We start from the raw sequence: 9,378 nt of genomic DNA on the forward strand, positions 1-9,378 counted from the left end.
ATGATTTGGGAGAATGGCATTGAAATATGTATATCATATATAAAATGAGTCGCCAGTCCAGGTTTGATGCACGATACTACATGCTTGGGGCTGGTGCACTGGGACGACCCAGAGGGATGGTATGGGGAGGGAGGAGGGAGGAGGGTTCAGGATGCGGAACACGTGTATGCCTGTGATGGATTCATTTCTATATATGGCGGAACCAATCGATATTGTAAAGTTTAAAAATAAAATAAAATTTTAAAAAAAGGATATTTAAACAGAGAATTGGCAAATGGATATTTGAAGGTGATGGAACAAAAAAAAAAAAAAGAATATATGCCACTGTATATACAGACAGTATTTAAATTTGAAAACATGCTGTACTTTATTTAAGGTACTGTATGTAAAACTCTTTATTAAAACTATTGCACATAAGCTTTAAAATCTGGGATTTAAAAAAAAAAAGAAAGTCCACTTCAGCAAGCAAATTCACTGACAAAACCAAAGCTCCTCAGAAGTCAATGACTTGTGTGGGATGGGCAAGTGAGCTCTCTCTCCTGTAACAGAGGCTAAAAAAAAGGTTTGGGGGAAAGACTGACTGCTCCACTCACTGTCTCCATGTAGCTCAGACACTGAGAGCTAACCTTGAAAATGACTCAGATTGATCATCTCCTCAAAACCCTCTCCTGACTCCTATTTTCTGCCAGAGAAAGAACCGAGTTCTTAGAACAACAGTCTGCAAATCAGTGGCCCTGTTACATCAGATCGGTGGCCCTGTTACATCTCTCCTCTGACCTCTTTATCCTCCTGCTCTCTGCTTCAGGCATGTGGGTTTCCATGCTATTCCACAATGCCCCTGACATGTCCTTAACTTTAACCATTTCCTCTGCCATGACTCTTCCCCCAGACACCTGCGTGGCCAAATTTCACACTTCTTTCAGTCTTTCTGTGCAGTGTTATTTTATCAATTTTAAAATTGAGAAAATTTATCAATTTTATCTATTCTGACATTCTGCCTAAAATTTCAACCTCCTTTACCTATTCCCAGCACACTAAGTCCCCTTCAGTCTGTTCTCATTATTTTTACCATTTACCTTAGAACTTACCACTCTCTAACATTTTTCTCATATGTTCTCCACACATTAGGGTATAAACTCTAGAAGGGTAGGTGTTTCTAATCTCTTCTTCATTATGGTCTGCAATCAAGTACTTAGAACATGCTTGGAATGATAATCACTCAATAAATATTTGTTGGATGAATAAATGCACAACTATATTCTAGTATGTGCACTCCTGTTTGCAACTAGGAGTTGAAAAGGCCAGATGCTAAAGAGAAGCATCAACTACATTTACAAAAAGAGAGTTAGACAAATGTTGGCAATAACTATAAATAGAGCATAGCCTTTAAAAATTTTGAACCACTATATTGTACACCTGTAACTTACATTAATATTGTATACCAACCATGCTTCAATAGAAAAAAAAAGGTAGAAAAAAAGAAGAAAGACAGAGATGCAAGGCAGAGGAAGAGAGCTTGCAATATCCTTCAGTGTCCAAGGTCAAGGCTCTACAGCCATCCCGAGGGCCTTCTCCACCCTTCCTCTTATTATGTTACACACTCCTATAAAATGACCTTTCTCGTTATACAGTTAGGTCCCCCAAATCACTAGAGCTTGAACTCAGAATGTAATTAACACATTTAAGAAGGCCAAAGCCAAGTTCATTAATTTCTATCTTTTAACCACCCTCCCTTGATCTGCCACAATGCCTGGTACATAATGCACATAATTATGTTCAATAAATAAATGCAAACTTGTTTACATGAAATGTAACTTGTTAATTAGCTCCACAATAAGGAATACTTGTATTGCCACTACTTAAAGTCAGGAGTTCAGACTGATGATATATTTACTTGCCTGTGTTATCTTAGTCTGGTTTTACTATTAAGTTAATTTCTGTACGTAGCAGGTCAGTATTTGTAGATCTTATTTTAGCACAGGGCAATCCACCTAATGGCTCAATTCACGTGTTAGGTGGTAATCTCCATTTCTCTTCTGCAAAGATCCGTAATCAATATATCATCAGTGTGTAATCAGCATATGTCTTTGCAAAATGGTTATGCATGAATTTCACTGTAAGACCTATTTGGCATTCCTGAAAGAAATCAACAGCTCAAAGCTTACGTGTAAAACACCATAGCTTATTACTTTGCCCTTGAAAAAGAGATGTTCTATGACTGGATTACAAGTACAAAAAGTACTAACAGTACATTTACAATGTCCGATTGTGTTCCTGCAAAGAAGGAATGTTATACATGTTTTATAAGACTTTTTAGAATTAAATATTATATTACAAAAAAGGAGGGAAAAGTCCATCAAAGTGAGGACTTGGAACATTCAATTAACTTTGAGAAAGTTATGACATCTTCCCTAAATTTTCATTTCCTTCTGAGAAACTTCTGTTTGAGGAAAGTTTTCCCTTAAATAAATATGTAAGACAATTTCCCCTCTTTTTTCCAATGTACATAGGACAGAGCAAAGTTTAAATGTATTTGTGCTGATAGTTTTTGAACAAAAAGGACTTCACAGGAAACCTAACAGAGTTGAAAAAGAATTGTTTGTTTCTTTCTGTTATATTCTAGGACTTCTTGACATTATACTGTTAAAAACTCATGAAGAGAAGAAATAAAACTGATTTTATTCACAGGTGACAGGACTCTCTAGAAAATCCAAAATTCTACCAAAAAGCTCCTGGAATGAATGATATAAATTACAGCAAGATTGTAGAATATGTGATTAATACTCAAAAATTAATTGCTTTCTTAGATAAAAGTAATGGTTATCAAACAGTGAGAATAAGAATTTATAACAACATAATTTAGATTTATAATAGATGTATATAATCATACCAGAAAGTAAAATAATGAAGTATCAATCTAAAATATGTATAAGTCTTCTGTATATGGAAAATTACAACACAATGAAAGATGAAACCAAATGGGAAGAACAGTGGTAAAAGAACAGACTGTGTATGATTTCAATACTTCAGACCATTAAATTTTTCTACCTTGTTTTTCGTCCCTAGATATGTTCTAGTGTCTCCTGGCTTGTAGTCTATGGGAACTTGAATAGAATTTGTATCTTGCTATTGTGTGAAAATTTTATGTCTTAATTATGTTGAATTGGTTCAGTGCTTTTCAGGTCTACCATATCCTTTTGATTTTCTGTTTACTCATTCTATTAATCTCTGAGAGTTTGAAATTGAAACTCCAACTAAAAATCTTAATTTATCTACTTAAAAAATAAGTGTAAAATACAGTGGAACTATCTGTAACTGTGTTCTGTATTTTCCAAGTCTCCTGTAAATATGTTATCACACTTTCATAATTTAAAAAATAATTAAAAGCATTTTTTAAAAAACCTTATAAAAAAAGAAAAGAACATAAATGAAAAGAAGTTCCAGGTTCATGAACTAGAAGACTCAATGTCAGTTCTTCCCAACTTGATCTATAAGTTCAACATACTTTCACCCAAAATAAGAGCAAGACACTTTCTAGAAATCTGCACTAACTCTAAATGTTATATGGAAAAGCAAAAGTTTTTGAGTAGTCAATACAGCATCAAAGGAGGAGAAGAACAATGTTGATTTCTAGACTTACTATAAAACTACAATAATCAGCATATGCTGCTGCTGCTGCTAAGTCACTTCAGTTGTGTCCGACTCTGTGTGACTCCATAGACGGCAGCCCACCAGGCTCCTCCGCCATGGGATTTTCCAAGCAAGAACACTGGAGTGGGGTGCCATTGCCTTCTCCGAGAATCAGCATATGATGGGATGACAAAAGAACAGATACATAAGTCAACAGAGTAGAATTGAGAGCACAGAAACAAACTCACATAAACAAAATCAATTGATATCTGACAAAAGAGCTAAGGAAATCAATGGAGAAAGACAGACTCATCAGCAAACAGTGTTGTAAAACTATACAACCACATGTAAATTAATAAGCTTAGATGCAAATCTTCATTAACATTCTCAAGCTGTATCATGTGCCTCAATGGAAAATGGAAAAATAAAACTTTTATAAGAGAACATAGGAGAAAATCAATGTAACTTTAGAGTTGATGATGTTATTTTTTTTTAAATATACAACACCAAAAGCAAAAAGACCTATTTAAAACTGAGCAAAAGCTGTGGAAAGTTACCTTACCACAGAAGATATACACATGGAAAATAAGCATATGGAAATATACACGTCATTTTTCATTATTGAGATAAAAATTAAAACAATAATAAGAAACTGCCCACATTAGTATGGCTAAAATTAAAAAAAAAAAAACTTACAATATCAATTGTTGGTAAGGATGCAGAGCAACAGGAACTCTACTTCATCATTGGTGAGGCGCAAAATGATACAACCACTCGTGGGGACAGTTTGGTTCTTTATAACAAAGCTAAACAAAGTCTTACCATAGTATGCAGTAATTGTGTTCCTCGGTATTTATCCAACTCATTTCAAAACTTATATCCACATAAAAACTAGTATGAGAAAATTTTAAAATATTTATGGACACATTCTTCAAAATCAGCAAAACCAAAATTCAACAGATGAATGGATAATCAATGTTATACATTTATATAAAAGAATACTAACTGTGTGATAAAAAAATGATCTATCAAGTCATGCAAATATATAGACTACTATAAAATGCCATTGATAAGTGAAAAAAGCTGGTCTGAAAGGACTACAGAGCATGATTCCAATCATATCACTTTCTGGAATAGGTAAACAATAGAGATGGTCAACTGATCAGTGATTGCCCGAAGTTCTGGAGAGGATGGGCGTAGGGGTTCAACAGATAAAGCAAAAGGGACTTTATTTAGTACCATGAAACTTCTATATGATACTGTAATGGTAGATACAGGACATGATGTATTTGTCAAAATCCATAGAACTTTATAGCAAAAACAAAGAATGAGCGTTAACATGTGAAATTAAAAAAATAATAATTTAGGAGGATGGAAAATCAAAGGATGAAATGCATAATGTAACAAAACTATCTGAATGTATTATAATTACACAAAACAACTTCACCAACAGGGGCCAGGTAAACAGGTAATGCTCTAAGTAACGTTTTAAAGTACTGAATTCTGTAAGACTAAAGGTAAAAGGAACTGTACATAAGCACTGAACTACACTTGATAAAGGTTGTTTCCTACGGGAACATAGGCTATCTCTTCTGAACTCACTCTATATGTATGCTAGAATTGAACAATTAAGTAAGTGGACAACAAATTCTGGCAACCAGATTTCTTACCGTTGGAGTAAATTATAGCTATATAATTTAATATATATTCCAATTATCATTGGAAATTATAGCTAAACATGGAAAGAAAGTTAGTATGATCCATGTAGTATGAAGTTGGAGATACTCATTTGAACTCATGTTTAATTTAACATAGATAACATTATTGCATTCAAGGATACTTAAAGGTATAAATATATACAAGAGTAAGGGCACACATATTTCTTTGTTATCTAAGCTGAGATTGTTCAGAATCAAAGATTCCTGCAGTAAAATAACGAAAAGCAGGCTAAGTATCCAGATCTTGGTTTCTGATACCATTTTCTAGTAAAAGGAACCAGAAATCCCTGGAGAAATGGCTAATATTATGGCTGAGGCAGAAAATACAGTAGATGAGCTGGATGCATCTTAAACCACCAGAAAGTAAGGAAGTGCTCAAAAACACCCATAATGATGAAGATGTGTCCAAGGAACACAGGAGCCAGCTGAAAAAGCTCCCAATGGCCAAAGGTGGGACAATCTGAGTAACAAAGTATTATTGGCTTACATGCCAATATAAAATATATTTTATTTTATAAACAAGTATATTTTTAAACAAGTATAAATATCCATGAACCCAAATAAATAAATGACTAGATAGATGGTGAAGAAGACACAAGTCTGATATGCACAAGAATTTTGAATAACTGATATAGATATTCTATCTTCCAAGAGGTGGAACATAATTTCCTACCTTTTAAGTGTGGATTGGGCATTGTGACTTCAATTCAAAGAGTACAGTAAGGAAAGGGGGAAGAGAAAGAATAACTTTATAGTGTAAACTAGACAAAAACTACCTCATCCAGGTAATGCAAGTTAACCTCAATAGTGATAAGCCATATTGGAAGTATATACCTTGATATGATATGATGAGCATCAGACTTTAGCCTTCCTCCCAAAGACCTATAAGGTCAACCTGTTCATAAGAAAAATGTAAGAGAAATCTCAGTGGAGGGGCATTCTACAAAATACCTAACCACTGCTTCATAAATTTGTCAAGGTCCACAGCCAAGAGGAACCTAAGGAGACATGACAACTAAATATTATGTGGTGTCCTGGTTGGAAATGTAGACCATATAAAGGACACTGGGTAAAAACGAAAAAGCCTAAATAAAGTAAGAACTTCAGCTATAATAATGTACCAATATTTGTACCAATCATTGGAAAAAACCCTGATGCTGGGAGGGATTGGGGGCAGGAGGAGAAGGGGATGACAGAGGTTGAGATGGCTGGATGGCATCACCGACTCGATGCACATGAGTTTGAGTGCACTCCAGGAGTTGGTGATGGACAGGGAGGCCTGGGGTGCTGTGATTCATGGGATCGCAAAGAGTTGGACACGACTGAGCGACTGAACTGAACTGAACTGAGGATGTTAAGAGTAAGGGACACTAAGTGGGGGATATAAGGGAACTCCCCACTATCTTCTCAATTTTTCTGTAAAAGCAACACTATCCTAGAATAAAACGCTTACTTTTTTTTACAAAGCAATGGGGATTTGGCTCCAAGTACAAAATCGTCTTTGTAAAAGAATAATATCTCTAGTTCTCTCTTGCTAGGCACCTGTAACTCTTCAGAGAATTTTATACTCACCACTAACTTTCAGTACCTACTACTCCTGTTTCCCATGTACTGAGTGGCTCAAACTAAGAAGTCAGCCACCTCTTCACTTGTAACTGCCACAGTACACAAACAATGGGGAAAAAAATACGGAGAAAAGTATGAAGAGAGACAATGAAGAAAAGAAACACAAGTGTGTTTATGTTAGAAGCACCAGGGTCACCAGCAGGGAACTCCTCCACTGCTGACCTCAGCCATAGGCCATTTTCCTCTGCTTGAAGAGAATGTTTCTGGAAAGAAAGGGTGTACATTTCACAAATTCCCTCTTACACTCTTAAGCAGAGTTTATAAAAGATGACAGGACACTTTGGATTTCCTTCAAAAATGTAGCTTACATTCACCCATTAATCAATCAATTTAGCAAAAGGAAAGTGGCATTTGGTTCTTCGGAAGTTAATCAGACACTCAGATGAAAACTTTGGAAAGAGGATGGTGTAAAGCCAACTATGCTGGTGCACGCCGTCGATGCATCTCAATTTAAAATCATCATCAATTATTCACAAAACCTACGCCAGCTAAGCAGTTATGCTAAGATACAGATTCTTTAGAAATTTTCCACTTATTAACAAGCAGTGTCAAATATGACAGCAGGTGTTTACTGCAGCTACTGAAGAGTCTGAAGTGAGTCACCTAAAGTTTCCTATTATAGATACCATGTGATCTTCTTCCCAGTTTTTTTGTGCTTTCTGTCATCACTCTTTCTGTCTCAAACAAACTGACCCCCAAACACTCAACTGTAATAGTATTTTATAACTTGTAATGGTACATACAGAATAAAGCACTTCTATTAAAGGCTGTAATTCCAAATGCACTTTTCTACTTCTGCTTTTAAAATGGTTGCTTCCTTGTAATAATCCAACAAGAAGCCTGTTTTGGGGATTTAAAACAAGGGCAGTTTTATAGCAAGGCTCTAATAACCATGCAGGCAAATGTTGGCTTCAAATATGCTACATTCACTGATTTACAGGGATATATATTAACAGACTTTATATACTTCCAGTATACTATAAATAGCATATATATCAATACTAATAAAGCAATATTTTTAAAGTTTCTCTTATTGAAGTCCTTATCTCCTGCTGCACACTGTATTCTTAATAAGAAAGCATTGGGATGCTCCATGACAACATTAAAGGCAAAGGATTTTCTGTTCTTCTTCTTGAACAGTCTTCCTTTAGTAGTTTGTGTCCTCATGGACACAAAATGGCCACTGTGGCTCCAGGCATTGCATTCATGTTCTCGGCAAGAAAGAGAAAAGGGCTTTTGCTTCATGAGGCTTTATCTTCTTATGTGGGAAGGGAAACAGTCCCTAGTATTCTTATTTCTACATCTTGTAAATCACAACAGTCAAAGTGCCTTCTTAGACTGATCAGTGGTCAAAAGGAATGAGATTATTTTATCATCATTTATTTCAACTAACCGAGATTCATCCTCTGGGCTAGCGTAAGAACCTGCCTTCATTGAGATTAAGCAGTCTTACCTTCCTCATGAAAAATATCAGGACTGTGATAGATGGAAAATAAGATGGTATTAGCTGCCGGCTCAGCAAGGAAGTAATAATAATAAAATATTAGGGTTGCTATGCAGTTCTAAGAATATAGTTGGGGAGAACAGGTTGCAATATATGAAGTCCTTTCAGCTCTATCTTGGTCTCTTATGGGATATTTATGGAATCATAGTAGGGCCAAGCTGAGAAAGAGGAGTGACTTGGATGCCTCAGCCTGCCCCCACGCCCACTACATCAAGAAAGCATACCAAAAAGCACCTGCAAGAGGTCTTAACTTAAAGGACAATGATTCAAATAAAATAATACTACCAACAACAATGATAACAGGAATGGCAACAACCCACATATATATGACACTTTGCAGACATTTTAACTTGGCAGCCATCCTGCAAGGGAGATGTCTGGATCATACATACTTCACAGAAGAGGGAACAGACTCAGAGAGGTATATTAACTTGTGCCAGATCCCTGGGTCAGGGGTCCCCAAACCACCCTAGGTCCAGTGATTTGCTAGGAGGACTTACAGGACTATGCATGAGTGTACAGTCATATGCACAGGTAGGTTTTATACAGGGAGGAGATACAAAGGAACATCAGCAAAGGAGAAGGCATGTGGGTGAAACGCGGAAGAAACCAGGTGCAAGCTTCCAAGAGTTCTCTCCTGTGAAATCACACAACGTATGTTTTATTCTCCCAGTTGTGACAACACCTGTGAAGTGTGGTCTTCTGGGAAGTTCATTAGAGACGCAGTGCCCAGCAGTTCTGTTGGTGGATTGTCACGTAGGCATGCTCTGCCAAGCACATACCAAAATGCCGGAGTCCCTGAAGGAAGGCAGCTGCTCATCATAAACCACACTGTTTACACAGATAATCCAGGCAAAAACAGCCACTCATATCAGGATGGCAGGAACGCTCCCCAAATCC

This window comes from Bos indicus, chromosome 22, assembly GCF_029378745.1.
Source record: "Bos indicus isolate NIAB-ARS_2022 breed Sahiwal x Tharparkar chromosome 22, NIAB-ARS_B.indTharparkar_mat_pri_1.0, whole genome shotgun sequence".
In the NCBI taxonomy this organism is placed as follows: Eukaryota; Metazoa; Chordata; class Mammalia; order Artiodactyla; family Bovidae; genus Bos; species Bos indicus.